This window comes from Fukomys damarensis, unplaced genomic scaffold, assembly GCF_012274545.1.
Source record: "Fukomys damarensis isolate Sample0158 unplaced genomic scaffold, DMR_v1.0_HiC HiC_scaffold_14, whole genome shotgun sequence".
NCBI classification, from domain to species: domain Eukaryota; kingdom Metazoa; phylum Chordata; class Mammalia; order Rodentia; family Bathyergidae; genus Fukomys; species Fukomys damarensis.
This window is the reverse complement of record NW_022900926.1, coordinates 83013215-83029696: the sequence shown is the minus strand read 5'-3', so window position 1 is coordinate 83029696 and position 16482 is coordinate 83013215. Positions and strand designations below refer to the sequence as shown.

At 36.3% G+C, this 16482-nt stretch overlaps 1 long non-coding RNA gene and 1 pseudogene across 1 annotated transcript; both read left to right on the top strand.

Annotated features, from left to right (window-relative positions):
- Window positions 1-23: 23 nt before the first annotated feature.
- On the top strand, window positions 24-10700 carry LOC104871468. The gene is made up of 3 exons (XR_004517172.1): window positions 24-139; window positions 3321-3396; window positions 10595-10700. It is a non-coding gene; the product is annotated as an uncharacterized LOC104871468 (long non-coding RNA).
- A 1561-nt stretch (window positions 10701-12261) lies between these two features.
- LOC117286026 lies at window positions 12262-12903 on the top strand (annotated as a pseudogene).
- The last annotated feature ends 3579 nt before the right edge of the window (window positions 12904-16482 follow it).

Below are 16482 nucleotides of genomic sequence, written 5' to 3'. Positions count from 1 at the left end.
CACGGAAACGGCTGGCGCTTCTCGACTTCTCGCGAGAGTCCTCCGGCCGGTCTGAGGTACACAAACACAGCTTTTCTTATTTGTGACCTTTAACTGGTACTTTCGGCTGGAAGGTGGTCATGATTGGAAAAGCAAACTAGTAAGTGAAGCAGCGGCAAGAAAGGCTTGGAGTCCCCGTGGTTACTGTCAGGCTGGGGTGAGGAGACTGTTACCAAGTAAGCGCGAAGCGGTCCTGTCAGTCACAACGTCAGGCGGCCTACGCCCTCTTTCTGCTCTAGGTCCAGCAAGTCTTTTGTTCGGGGGTGGAACGTGCCTTTTGCTCATGCATAGACTATAGTCCTGACGACTGCAAGAGAGAAGTTAATCTCGCGTTTGGAAACTGTGTCAGGTGGCCCTTTCTTTACGTCTAAAAGCTATCGTACCCTTTTTTTGCACATATCTGGGCAAGGTTAGCACTTTTTTGTTTTGTTTTTAACGGTAGCAGAGTTTATTAAAGGTGGCAAAAGAAACAGGCTCTGCAGAGTGAGCTTGGGCCACGTATAAGGAAAACTCCACCCTGCAGCGTGGGGCACCACGCAAGAACACAGTGGCAAGGTTAGCACTTGTAAAAATGCAGTTAATTTGTAACGGTTTGTTCACTTTTTAAAAGTGTACTTTAAAATTGACTCCTCAGAAGGCTTTTCAGTTTAACTCAGTTAACATATTGCAATATATTACCAATTTGAGATTTAAGAAAAACTATTTTTAATTCAAATACCTTTTATAATCTGAGTATTTGGCATTGCCCCGTTCCTCCACAGTACAAGTTGTCTTGTGTTCAATTCCTGCAGAAGGAACCTATCATAACTCTCCTCTGTTTAAACCAAATAAAACACATTTCTTCTAAATGGGATGAAGTGAGAAAAAACACAATATGATCTCTCTACTGCAGTTTAAGGCTTCTGCAGTGGGTGTTAGATTTGTTCTGCTCAGCTGTACTCCAGGACTCCAGTGATCCTCCTGGCTCATCCTATGGAGTAGTTGGAACTATAGGTAATCACCACCACATGTAATAGCTAACAATTTTAGAGAATTTAATTCTTTTCTCTTTAATGAAACAAGTAGACTGGAAATTTGACATAAAAGACCTGACTAGCACTACCATCCCAGTTGACCTGATTAACATTCACGTGACTCAATCCACTGTAGCTGAATACATACACTTGGCAAGTACATATGGAACATTCATGAAGATGGACCATATTCTGAGACATAAACTTGGCCAGTTTTGAAAAGATTAAGGGTTGGGGTTATAGTTCAATGGTTGTATACTTGCATAGTGTGTGCAATCCATGGTTTCAACCAACAGCACCACAAAAAATACATTGAAATTACAAAAAGTATATAAAATATATTTTCTGACCACAAGGCCTTACACTGAAACTCCTTACACTGAAAAATAAAAATGAAGGAAAGTTAAATTTAATAAACAAACCACAGTAAATGAAAACTAAAGCCAACAAAGTTATTTGAAAAATCAACATATAATTGATAAACTCTCTAGAAAGATGATAAATCACCAATATTGGGAATAAACAAGTATCAATTCAAATTTTACAGATGTTAAAAAGGTGAGGATATTAAAATACTGTTAAGAACTTTTTTGGGGGGGCTGGTATGGGGGATTGAACTCAGGTCCTTGTCCTTGCGAGGCAGGTGGTAGAACCACTGAGCTAAATCCCCAGCCCAAGAGCATTTTTATACAGCCCAAGAGCATTTTTATACCAATGAACAAAGTTAAAAAGGACAAAATTCCTTTCAAAGGCACACACTACCAACACTCATAAAAATTGAAAAAGATAACTTGAATAGATCTAAATAGTTTTTGGTTAAATACCTTCCCTACCACTCACACTATATACACTTTAGAAAAAAAGCTCCAGGACTGAATGGCTTTACTGTTGAATTTTCCCAGCTATTTAACAAAAGAATAACTCCAGTGCTATTCTACCTTTCCCAGAAAGTAAGATTAACTGCTTCAAAACTCATTTTATGAGGCTACCATTATAATAAAAATCTGACAGACAAAAAAAATTGGGTTTATCTTAGTAATGCAAGGTAGCTTTAAATTTCAAAAGCAAGCAGTGTAGTTTATTACCAACAAACTATGACAGGAAAAACCACATCATTACAAGCAATGGAGAAAATTATAAAGATAGCACACTTTTTAATTTAATTTTTTTTTTTTACTTTTTGACATTTTTTTATTGGTGGTAACCAACCAATGCAATAAAGTATGAATAAAAGTCATGGATTAGAAAGAAATAAAAGTATCTTCATTTTTAGATGACAGGAGTCATCTAAAAAAGCTTCATAGTAAAACTATAATGAATTCTGCAAGATGTCAGTGTTCAGTCTTAATACACAAACTTAATTATATTTTTGTAGATAAAAAATGAATACCTGAAAATTATAATTTAAAAAATACCATGCAATCACATCAGAAGTACCTGAAGAGAAATTTAACAGAATATGCACATGATTTTGTATGCTAAGGATAACAAAAGATGACTGAGAAAAATTCGAGAACATTCTATAATTCCTGTTGTACCCATCTAACTTACTGCTTTTTTAAACATCTATCTATAAACTATCTACTTAATAATTTATTCTTATACTTTTAAATATCAGGGAAACCTCCACAAATTCATCTGAAATAATATATTCCAAAAGTTAAAAGACCTCTATTATGGAAAATTTGTCATACTTTTAATGGAAATCTATTTAAAGTTTAAGGCCGTTCCTTTTATTTAAAAATAAAAAAACCATGGGTTATTATACCACATTATAATAGTATCTCTCATAACTAGAATTGGATTCAGTATATTAGTAAAATCTGGCTAAAATTAAATCCAGTTCTAATGATTTTACTGTACAATTCTGTGTGTGGCTAAATGGATTTACTGAAGACAAAAGATCCACCCTGTGTGTGAGTGGCACAAGCCAATAGGCTTGTAGCATGGATAGAATAAAAAGGGGACTGAAGAAGGAAAGCTGATTTGTTTCTTCAAAAGAGCTCCACTCTTCATTTTTACCTTAGATGTCATCTCCTGGCTTCCAGCAAAGACCCTTCAGCCTTCCATTGAAAACCCTCCTGATAGGGACTTGTGGAGACACTACAGTGAGCTCCAGGCCTTCAACATTTGACTTCATCCTTTAGATCTCCAGTACACAGACAGCCCTTTTGTACTCTTCCACACCTGACTCTGTGGGCAGCTATTGTTTCGCTTTCCTTGTAAATCCTTTTATATTTATACATCTTACATTACATTTTTCTCTAGTGAGCACTGGCTGATGCAATGAACTGTTGACTGGAATCTGACAGTCCACATGGAACTGAATCCTGATGAATATAATGTGAGTGAGCTGGGGAACATATTTGATCCTTAAGATGACTTTGATCCTTAAGATGACTAAGCCTCGGCAGATATATAGTAAAAACTTAACCTTGTCAGAAAGGGCTCTAGCCTTTGCACTTGGCTCCTGTGAAGTCGAAGTTGTGATAAAAATATATGGTGAATGTTTAAATTTAAAAATGTATTATAATGAAAGGTACGTTGCCACTAATCCCCCTTGAAATATTCCTCTTTCCCTCAGACACATTAATCCCATAATTCTGGCCATTTTCTGAAGCAGTTCTGGCAGTTCTTTTTTTGTGATTGTCTTATAAGCTGTGATCAAAACTATGGTGAATGATGCTGCCAAGTGCCATCCAATAAAAGCCTCATAAAAACATGGTCTGTCCTCATCCACCTTCCTCTATAGATCTGACACAGGGCAATTTTTGGATCTTCCCTAAAGTCAAAATGACCATGAAAGATAATCATTCTTTGATTATCTGAATTGATATGTATATTCATATATTATATTAATTTAATTGAGTTTCTGTTGACCACAACAGTACAAATAAAGACTCATAGTAAAGACTCCCAGAACTGCTTTACATAGTGTTAAGAGTGATAGGATGCATAGTGGAAAGCAATAGGAAGTATATAGGGAGGATAAATGGCAATGTGTCTTTTACTGTGATAAATATTTTTTATTTAATCATTGATTGTATTTTTTCAATCACAGTAGTTGGAATGTTCTCTAAGGTGAGAGTATCTTTTTCTCCTGTTGCATAGGGCAATATTATTTTCTAATGATATAATTTGGGCTGAGAGTTCACAGTGGCTAGCAGATCAGCAAGGTCATTTAGGGTGGTCTTTTGGGTGTCAGTTAATCTGGAGTCTTGTTGTCGTTGGGAACACAAAGGATAGCCAGATAGCAGGAATGTAGTTTTGCCAAGGAATAGAGGGTTGAAGCTCTCACAGGCAAACAGCAGCCAACTCTCACCAACTTCGGTTTTTATTAGATACATGAATAATACTTCCATGAGAATAAACAGTTAGTTCCTTACAGATTATCTCTAGCAAAGCCATTAGAAAGTATTTTTTATGAACACCTGGTTCTAGTTATTCATATACTTTCTCAAAACACACTATTCCCAGAATGTTATCGAGTGGTTCTCAAGACTGTTTGCAACCTTGAGCTTCTGAGTTGTGGCTCTGTGTGCAGAACCACAACTGCAGTTCCTATTCCAATCTGTGTCCCAGTGTAACCTTCTCCTCTGCAGAAACTGAGATCAATTATATGGGTAAACATTCCATCCTATCTAAATAATGAAGCCCCACAAAATCTCTGAATACTGAGGCTAGACAAGCTTTTTTGTTTAGCAGGTTATATTGTGCATACTAACATACATTGAGATTAGGAGAGTAAAACAACCTTACTCCATTGACAAAAGACAACAGAAGTTCCACCAAATTTAAGTTTGGTATTTCCTCAGATTCTGTCCAGTATTTTGTTTCTTTTCCCCCCTAGGCTGACTCAAGTCTATACTTTCCTCATAATAAACTGTAATAGTGAATTTACTAGCTTTTAATGATTTCTGAGTTTATTTTTAGCAAATTATCAGACTACCCTTAGCAAACTAAGGGTATTTTTGAAAACTCTTAAAACCTGAGACCTGATAGGACCAATGATAATGAAGAAAAACAAAGCTGACCTTGCATAGAGTATCTAGTCACATTGATTCTCAGTTTAATCAAATGGCAATGAGCCCCTATCACATTTCAGTTTATATTTTTACTGACCAACCTATTCATGACCACTGTAATGTCACTTCCTATTGTAATACCTCCATATCCAGGAAAAATAAATTCTTCTTTCATTTTTGTAAATGTGTACCAATTATCTTTAACTTTCCATAGGGAAAAATGCTGAAGTGTATCTGTTTATCCCTTAATAGTGGTTTCCTGTAGGAGAAAGATAGAATGGTGGATTACTTTGTGCCCTGCTTCCAGCAACAACTTCTTGCATATTTTATTTAGTTGTCTGGTTCTCCCTTACACTACCCTTTTTTCAAATTATGTGTCCTTATCCATATTTTGAAGACTTTGGTAATTTCTTGCCTAGCTCAAGATCCTTTCTCTGAACTGACTTTTAAATTCCTTGCCTCTGGTTATCTTCCAGTATTTCACTTCTCTGGTCAAATATTATACTGAAGGCCTTCCATATTATGTAAATGGGAAATGTAACTTTTTATACATTATTTTGTATAGAATAATCATGTATGTATATCAATTTCCTCATTACACTATACATTTGAGATTTTTTTCGATTTTATGGCCTTGAGATCTAGGATAGTATCTGCATATAACAGGTTCTTTAAAATCTTTTTGATTAAGTGAATGGAGTATATACATTGTCAATGTATATACATGTCTATTTGGAAATATTTGAAAGATGTTATAATGGCAGTCTCATCCTTGGAGTTTTAGCTGAGACACCAACCTGAAAAAATAACTATAATATATATGCTCAATATTCTAATCAAGGTGGTAGACCAAAGGGAATAACCAAATTTATTTTTATCAGAAAATTCAGTAAGAATTCATCCACATTTTATATGAATTTAATTCATTCCATGACTCTGGAAAAGATGGCCACATTCGTGTTAATGCAGGAAAGATGGCCAAGGACTTGTCATCCAGTACAAAGTTCATAAAGAAAAACAGAATTCTGCCACAAGTTCCTGTTTGTGACCTTGTTTGCAAATAAAAGCATGAGTGAACCATATCTCATACATATATATATCTATATATCTATATATATTCTCACACACACATATATATCTATATCTATATCTCTATATATGTATAATTCTCTAAGGAAGCACTCCTAGTTCTCTAGAGTGAGGATTTCTTTAGAGTAAGCGTGAAAGACTGCAGTGTTTCCCTTCTAAGTGGGAACTCCAGAGAAACACTTAGAGTAACTGACATGTATCCTCTGGTATTTGCAGCATAAAGGAATTGGTTCATCTCTTAGTGTTGACAGATCTAAAGGCAAAAGGTTTGCATGAGTGGCTTGTGATGGTAGGATATGGAGAGAGTACTGTGGAAAGGGCAAACCATACTGTCACTGGTGTAGAGAGATCCTGAGGGAAGGAGTCTGAGGTGTGTTGGGAGAAAGTTTGTCCAAAAGGATTTCCTGTATGTATCAGATGTCGGGACAAAAAGAACAGGAGTGTTGTGGAAACCAGAGAGTCGAGACAGTCACTTGTAGCTGGCCAGCGGAGGTATAAATTAGATCAAATCCAATTTCCTTTCTTAAAATCCTGACTTGAAATTCTGCAATGGTCTCCTCTTTTGCTGAGAGTAAAATCTAAATTTCTTACTTCTGTGAGATGACCCCTTCCAGTGTCCACAATCTTATCCAGTAAGCAGTTGCCAAAATCTTTGCTATGCTTCTTTGGTTATTTTCACACACATCTGGTGTGAGCCAGGGACTTGTGTTAATTCATACACAGAAGGTTAATCTCTTATAGCTCTTTCCTCACCAGGGTTTCTCCACAGTCCTTGACTCCTAGGGATTTTTTTTTTTGTAGTTATACTGGGTAGATATATGGCCTTCTCTTAGGTGGTATTCTGAATTTCCACATAGTTCCAAATGATAAGACCCTTCTCCAGAAAAAGCAATGCAAAGGAAGAGAAAAATTTAAAAAGGCACATGCACCCGCGCACACACACACATATGCACACACAGACACACAATTTATACCTCAAAGGTAATTTTCCTACTTCTTCTTTTCCAAGATTTTAAGTGTCTCTGAGGTTTAGGTATTCACCCCACTTCCATTATTTAATGCAGCTTCCTGATTATGATAGCTATGAAGAAGGGCTGGGAAGGAGAAAAATATAGAAGATTCTCCCAACATTATCCACCTCAAAAAAACTCCCCTTTTCCTGATCCTCCAGCAAAACATCTGGGTTTTTGCAGTGCATGCTCATGATACAGTTTTCCAATTCATTTCACCCTTGGGCTAAAGATAGGAAGGAACTCATTGTATTAGCCAACTTTTTATTGCCATAATAAAATACCTGAAACAGTCTACTTAATAAGAGAGAAAAATATTTATTAGGTTAAAAATACAAGCTGAATAGCACAGGCTTTGTGCTCAGTGCTACTCTGACTGCATCATATCATGGCAGATGGCAATGGCAAGAGTGTGCACAGGAGCAAGCTGATGACATCTTGAGCCAATAATGTGAGAGAATGAGAGTCCAAGCTTATCCCTTTTAATAAGGATTTCTTGAAAATTCAAGGGTTAATGTAGAACTACTTCAAACCCCAATAATCTAATGATTTCCCACTTGGCACCACGTCTTCAAGGATTCCTAGCCTCCCAATACCACCTCCTTGGGGTCCAAACCTTTAATTGCAGTGACAATTGGAGGACACAGCTAAACCACTCCAAACCATAGCACTTGTCACCATAGCGTTCATCCTTTTAATTTTGACTTTTTTCTCCAACCTTTCTCACATTCTTTGTTTCACAATTCTCTTTAAGTTTTTGTGGGGTTTTTTGTTTTTTAGTTTTTAGCTGTAATGGTGGGAAGGATGGGATCTACTACATTTATTCCAATATGTCCAGTACTGGACCATACATGAATACAGCAAATGTAATGCTCATGTTAGATAAGAAGATGCAGAAGTCAGTCAAGAGGATAATAGCTGATGTTGTAGGAAGCACCATGTTGTAACTTGGCTTTTCATTTATTAATCAGAGATAGTGATAACTTATTGTTACTTTTAAGATATAAGTTGCATTTTAACCTGTGTGGCATGAGCCCATTTACGTATCAACAAAAGTTTTATGTATAAGGCAACACATGTATTGCACACTGAATACGTATTTGTTAAAACTAAAAAGATGAGAAAGAGAAAAAAAACCTTAAAAAACCGTGTGCTTATATTGTTGGAATATTTGAAATTATTAAACCAATTTAAAGTAAGAAGAATATTTCTGTCCCTAAAACTTTTACTCAATATCAGACTGCATGGATTTTAGATTTGTGATCTTAGCTACAGTAGAAAATCATTAGGTGTATGCTCTGCTAATCACAAAGAATCCCTTTAAACCTTGAACACGTACATTTCTCAGAAGTCTAAGTCCTTAGTAGCCATGTGAACAGTAAAAGACCCTGCCACCCTGGCTACCAGAAGATTTCTGCTCCTGAAGATTTGTAGGGGACTGAAAATGGCTAGCTTATACTGGCCCATGTATTTGCTTTGGGGTAATTCGCTTCAGGAACTGTGGGACAACAACCTTTATGTATAAAAGTAAATAGAAATAAACTGTAGAAAGAGGAGAAAAAAGTACATGAAAGTACTAGTGAAAGATTATGTAATGGAAGAAAGGAGGGAGAGTTAGACATGAGAATGAAAATAAGAAATAAACTAGGAGATGAATTGTTCCTAAAGTCTTTAAATTCTTCTAGTTGTATGACATTTTTTGGCCTATCCACATCATTACCTTTTTATTTGAGCATATAATCATGTATTATTTTAATGGTTATCCCATTTTTCTTAGATTATCTTAACTAAGGCATCGGATTGTTTTCCAAAATAGAAAATAAACACTACAGGAAAACTTTGACTTAGATAAGTAGGGTTTTTCTAATCATTTCAAAAAGAAAGAGATGGTTGAGATTGTACATATATGAGATAATTCAAAGAAGACATAATTTAGTATTCTAATACCTTGTCCAAATCTTATCTTGAGCATGGGATATAGCATGAAGCAAATACTAGAGTAAAATTGGGTGGGGGTGGAAACCTGTATATGATTAGGAAAAAAACAGCTTTCTAGGATATTTGGAATTAGCAGTCTATACAGAAAAAGTACAAATATTCATTCAAAACATTTTTTGGAAAGCTAGTGAATATTGTTGTAAATGCTAGAGATAGAATAGTGAGGATAGACCATAGAAACAAATATAGTACAAAACAGAAGTATTGAGATATTTTAAAAAACCAAGGATTAGATTGGGCAGGTATGCTATTTTACATAGGAAGGCCCTGAGATACCTTACAATTAGGGGATGTTTAAGCCAAAACCTGACATAAATGAGGGAGCAAGCCAAGCTGATATTTACAGAGCACATGTGGCAAGTAAAAGCAGGATTTACTGTGTGCAGTATGAAAGGACAGAGTGGTAAACGATAAGAAAAGGAGAAGACTAGATCCTAATGATCTCAAGGGCTTGGGCCTTTCCTTTGAGCACCATCTGAAAGCACTGGAGTGTTGTGAACAGTGGAGCAAATCAAGTTTTTTTATCAAATCACTGTGGCTACAATAGGGAAAATAGACTCTATGGTACAAGTCTGAAAGTGGAAAGGCTGATAAATATTTTCTTAAAATACTCTAGGTGAAAGAATTTGGTAATTTAGACTAAAATAGAAAAGATGAGATATGGTTGTGATGTATATGAAGGTGGTGCTGTTAGGATTTGCTGATGAGTCAATTGGGAGTTGTATGAGCGAGGAGTTAATTATTTTTACACTAGTAATGTTTAAGAAACAAATGGAGAAATGCCATTTACTGAGATAAGGAGTCAAAATATATATGTGGAGGTGGGGCACGGAAGCAGTAGCCTTATTTCTGTATACCTATCTGTAGCTAACAGTATGACACTTGGAAGATACCAGACACTGTTGTAAGACATGCTTTAAACCCATTAGCTCGCTTCAGCAACTATCCAAGATACATTAATAATACTGTTCCTATTTTGTACCATGGGAACATAACTAGATATAGTCCATATAATACAAGGCAAAGTTATGATTGGAATCTACAAAGCCTATCTCTAAAATCTGCATTTCTATCTATTTGTATTAGTTAGTTTTGTGTTAATACAATGAAATGATTAGACCCAGGTCGAATTTACGAGGAGAAGCAGTTCCCGTTTTTGAAGTATGGTGTCTTTACAAATTTTATGTGCTTCCACAAGGCAGGAAAAGAGCAGGTGCCTCTAGGGGTTCTGGGAAGTGGATGTGTGTGGATCACCCTTAGGAAACACCCAGGGCCTCCAAGGACCCAGCATTACTTGGGGATGCAGGAAATGGGTGATGAATCTGGTGGTGGGCTTGGGTGTCCTTCCCAGAGGACCTCGTTCTTGTCAGTCCTCTGCTATCCTTTCTTCTTCAGTTACCACTGTGTTTATGCCCTGCAGGCAGTCATTCCCAAAACTTTGGAATTACACTCTCCTGAGAATCTTTTGGAAAGTTTGCAAACTTGCAATAGAACTGATTTCTACACTGGAGGAAAAATATCCTCTTTAATAAATGGTGTTGGAAAAACTGGATTTTAACATGTCAAAGATTAAAACTAGATCCTTATCTTTCACCATGCACTAAACTAAAATCCAAGTGGATTAAAGATCTAAATATTAAAAAAGTCACAAAATTTGCTGGAAGATAAGTTAGGTAGAATTCTTGAAGACATTAGCATAGGAAAAGACTTTATGAACAAATCCTCTGAATGAGAACTAGCAGAAAGAATCAACAACTGGGATCTCATCTTATTAAAAAGCTCCTGCACTGCAAAAGAAACCATCAACAGAACTAAAACAACCTACAGTGTGGGAAAAAATTTTTACCAGCTGCTCCTCAGACAAAGGACTATTATCTAGAATATATATATAAAGAACTCAAAACAACCACCCCCCCAAATATAAAGACCAAATTCACAAATGGACATCTGAAATGAACAGACATTTCTCAGACAAAGAAGTAAAAGCATCAAGTAAATATATGAAAAAGTGTTCCACATCACTGGTCATTCAAGAGATGCGGATGAAAACAACACTGAGATTCCACCTCATCAGAAAAAGAATGCCTGCTATCAAGAAATCAACCAATGACAAATGTTGCAGGATAGTGGGGACAAAGGAACCCTTCTCCATTGTTGGTGGGAGTGCAGACTGGTGCACCACTATGGAAATCAATATGGAGAAACCTCAAAGAACTAGGATTATCAGTTCCGTTTGACCCAGCCATCCCTCTGCTGGGTATCTTTCCAAAAGAATTAAAAGAATCATACCACAGTAATATATGCACACCCATGTTTGTAGTGGCACAGTTTGTAATAGCTAAAACTTGGAAACAGCCCATTTGCCCATCAGTTGGAGACTGGTTAAAGAAGATGTTTTTTAGCCTGGCATGGTGGCACATGCCTGTAATCTCAGCATTCCGGAGGCTGAGGCAGGAGGATTGCTATACATTCAAGACCAACCTGGGCTATACAGTAAATTCCAGGGCAGTCTGAACTACATACTGAGACCCTGTCTCAAAAAACCAAAAAAAAAAAAAAAAAAAAAAAAAAAAAAAAAAAAAGAAGATGTGGTTTTTCTATAAAATGGAATACTATTCAGCCATAAAGAATGTGAAATTAGAGTCATTCATAGGAAAATGGATGCATATTGAGGATATACTCAAGCGAAATATATGTCATACATGTGTAAATACCAAATAGTTTCTCTGGTGTGAAAAACTACAATTGTACGTAAGATCCTAACGGTATAATTGACAAAGTGAAATAAGAAGAAAAGGGCTAAAGGTGTAGGGGAAGTGGGAAGGGTAGAGGAAAGGAAATGAGGGAAAATAAAAAACTATGAGACCATGAAAAAAATGGAAATAAAGTATTTATAAATAGGGAAGGGAAGAGGGGGTAAATAGTGCAGGGTTTAGAGGGAAAAAATGAAAACCAAGAACTGTTATGTAAAGGTACAAGATCCCAATGATGAATGTAACTGTACTGTATACCTAAAATGTACCAATAAACTCAATGAGGAAAAAAATGTCTAATTTGGTTACATCTATATTGATTATCTGGTGTCAAATGGTTGGAAACAATCCATATACAGGAAAAAAATTTAATAGAGTGCAGTATAAATTCTGAAGTATATACATTTCCTATATACATCGTCTTCAAGAAAGCTAGTAGATCTTAAGTTAAGATATATTTTTATTAAATATAAATCCAAGTCTTTCTGTGAAAAACTCTCCTGGGTGAAAATAATAGCTTTGCCATTATTTTGAGCAATCACTCATAACCACCTTAAATACCTACAGCTTCACAGTCCTCCTTTCAGATACCTACTTAGACATATGTTTAAAAAAAAGTGTTCAAAATAAAGAGCTATAACTGGCAAGAAATGGACAATACTTCATGCATTCCTAAAATGAATGATTTTGGTTATGTTGGCCATATTCTAGGAGGAGGTAGCACAAAAGCACTCTAAGGTGAGCACTATTCTAAAGAAATCCAAATATACATTCTGTTGCATTTTGTTTCAAAAGGGGACTCCCTCCCAGATACATTCAGTCTTTTTGAGTATCTTAACAAATGGCCTCAGATAATCAACCCATGGATCAATAACCCTACAACATGTACCTTGCCATGGAAAATACCAAGTTCTTGGAAATTTTGGGGGTATTAGTCTTCCTGCTGCACTTTGATTATTTTCATTCTTGTATCTATGCCCCAGACACTTATTACACAAATATTCTGTATAAGGATTTGTTCTATACAAGAATGTACTAGGAAATAGGCACTTTTCACAGAAAATGTCGAAGAAAAATAGGTTAACAAAAATACTTTTTCATATGCTTTTTGTTATATATACAAAAATATACAACAAATGTAAAATTTTTATAATAAAAGTTTATTTTTTAAATTTAAAAAAGCCAAGAAAAGGGTGTGGCGACAGCATGCATCATTTTAGAGTCCCTCTGATTATAAATATCCTCAGTGTGTTATTCAGCTTTGTGTTACTACCACGACCTGTTGGAGGCAGTTATATTTACAAGGAAAGAGGTTTATTTACTCATTCTTGGACACTGAAAGTCTAAATGCCTTGGTACAAGCTCTGGCAAGGACCTCGTAGATGGTGGAATGCATGCATGAGGGAGGGATCAAACATCAAATAGGAAGCAACATAACAATTCTCATACTTTCCTAACTCACGTTTTTTTCCCCATTAAGTTTATTGGTACATTTAAAGGAAACAGTACAATTACATTTATCACTGGAATCTTGTACCTTTACATGATATGTCTTGGTTCTTATTTTTGTCCCATACCCCTGTCCTTCCTTCATCCCCTTCACCCTCCCTATTTAAAAAGACTCTGTTTCCATTTCTTTCTTTTTTCACATTTTTTCTTTTCCCTTACTTCCTTTCCCCGTCCTTCCCACTTTCCTGTTAGCCATTTTATTCCTATTTCACACTATCAATTATGCCATTTGAACCTTATTTACAATTTTAGTTTTTCACACAGGAGAAACTATTTGGTATTTACTCAAGTGTGTCCTATTTATTTCACATAAGAGTACCACCTCAAAGTTCATCCATATACTATAAATGTTTCCAGTTTCTCATTCTTTATGGCTGAGTACTACTCCATTTTATAGAAAAAACACATCTTCTTTATCCAGTCTCCAGTTGATGGGCATTTGGGTTGTTTCCAAGTTTTAGCTATTACAAACTGTGCCACTGTAAACATGCATGTGCATATATCACTGTGGTATGATTGTTTTTTTTTTTTTTTTGGTTTTTTGAAACAGGGTCTCCTTATGTAGTTGAGATTGACCTGGAACTCACTATGTAGCCCAGGCTGGTCTCGAACTCACAGTGATCCTCCTGCCTCAGCCTCCCAAGTGCTGGGATTAGAGGTGTGTGCCACCATGCCCGGTGGTATGATTCTTTTAATTCTTTTGGAAAGATACCCAGCAGAGGGATAGGCAGGTAAAATGGAACCTCCTAGTTTTTTGAGATATCTCCATATTGATTTCCACGGTGGTAGCACCAGTCTGCACTCCCACCAACAATGGAATAGGGTTCCTTTCTCCCTACAGCCCTACCAGCATTGATTATGGTTGATTTCTTGATAGCAGCCATTCTTTCTGGGGTCCTAACTCACTTTTGAGAGTGCTTAGTCCCCAAGACCAATGTTCCTTCCAAGCCCAGTGCCCTCCATGACCTGAGGACCCCCTACTAGGTCACGTCTCTTAAATGTTCCATCAGTTCCCACCTCATCATCCTGGGCATTAACCTCTTAACACATGAACTGGCATAGGTGAGACCCACACTACTATATTCAAGCATAGCATTCGGCCCCTGACACCTCAAGGTTCATATCCTTATTGTCTAAGTGGATGCTTTCAGCAGGAAATTGGAACCAGTCTTCAATACAGGGCAGAAGTCAGATCTAAATAGAGGTATACTTTTGGGATTATAACCACTGATGGTACTTGAAGTGATGATTGATACTTGTTGAGATCATATAGGAAGGGTATATTTGGGAAAGGGTTAAGCCTAACCAGGAGCCACCTGGTGAGCCAACACAATGGAGCCACCTGATTTTGGGCTTTCAGCCTCCAGGCTATGAGCTCAATAAATTTCATTTTTTAAAAGTTGTCTAACCTCAGGCATTTTGTTATAGCAACAGAATATACAATCCTACATCCTTTTTTCACTTTTGCCCTGTCCTGATTCATGGGGCAGTTGTCTACATGGCCCTACTACCAGGTAACTCTCTCAGTTTCAATGTACTGACAGCTTTTCCAAATACCCAGTCTAGGTATGGCATCTGTTTTATTATCAGAACACTCTACACTTTTCTTTAAAATGCTTAATACTGTTTTTAATCACATATATTTATTTTTATGATTATTTTAGTATTTTCACTACTATGGTGTGCTAAGAAAATAAGATATAGAATAAGACTTAAAATACAAATTCTGGTCATTTATACTTCTTGGGTGAACTGGGGCAAGTTATTTAATTACTCTGAGACAGTTTCATCTGTAAAGTTACAGTTAAAGTAATATTTGCCTTATATAATTTTTTATCACATGAAGGATCTAAAGACTGGTATCTATCACTTATGCCTTGAAATGTTCATGCTGCATATTAAGGCATCTATTTCTATACATACTGATAAAGTAGAAAATGCATATTTAAAATATATGTCCAAAATAAATTAGAGCTAATCTGTTATTTTGCACTTACTTTTCCCTCCATCTACTCTGACCTAGATGTATTGTTATACATTAGTCACATTTCTTTTTAAAATTTTCATTATACCTCACCACACACCCCATTATCTTATTGAATTTACCAATTAGTCAATTTTAAATAGAAGTGATCTAAAATATTAAAAATCCCAGCATTATTTTCTTTCTACTATTAAGAAGTCCTATTGTCATTTTTCGAATTGTTTAGTGAGTAAAAGGTACTGAATATGCCTTCCACTTGCCTATTACTCTATGACAAATCACTCTTCAACCTAATATCTTAAATCAGTAATTTAATATGGTTTTGTGTGCAAAATGGAGTCACCCTGATAGGGAAAACTTTCATAAATAGCAAAAACCTATAAAGTGTTATAGTGTAAAGTGGCTTCTGCAGTCTTTAACAGCAGTTTATTTCGCTCGGAAGTAAGAGGCACCAAAGGCACTAATTGCTGAATGAGGCACAGTGCACATCAAGATCTTGAACTCCGAAAAGATGATCATAAGAGTGTCTAGGTGAAAGAACCCATTGCTAACATTTGTTCCCTTGATCCTGAACACCCCCACCCATGAACTAGAATAGATAATTAGGAGAATCTTAAAGGTGAACTCCCCAACTGCAAAGAACTATTACATCTGGGTGGAGAAGATTAACTATTCTGTGACCATAATTTGGACTGTGAGAATAAAGTGTAACCACCCAAATGGAAGTCAAGGCTGTGAAACCCTATAAAAGGAGGAGTTGTTACCCAGTACGTCGTTGATCCAAGCATGGCTCATGTGTGATCGAGCCTTATCGATGTGTAAATTTGTTATTTTGCTTCCATTCTGCTGCCTCTCTGTGTGTCACTTACTGCTTCCTTCCGTAGCAACCTGAGTAATTCTTGCTTGGTTTCTTTCATACTGCTGTAGGCAGATGGAGGCTTGAATACTTGAATATGCTGTATGTCAAATGTGGTTTCTTCACTTACATGTTTGGATGCCTCAACTGGAGTGGATGGAACAGCTGGGGGCTTGCTGGAGATCTTTCTCTCAATTTCTGCCCTC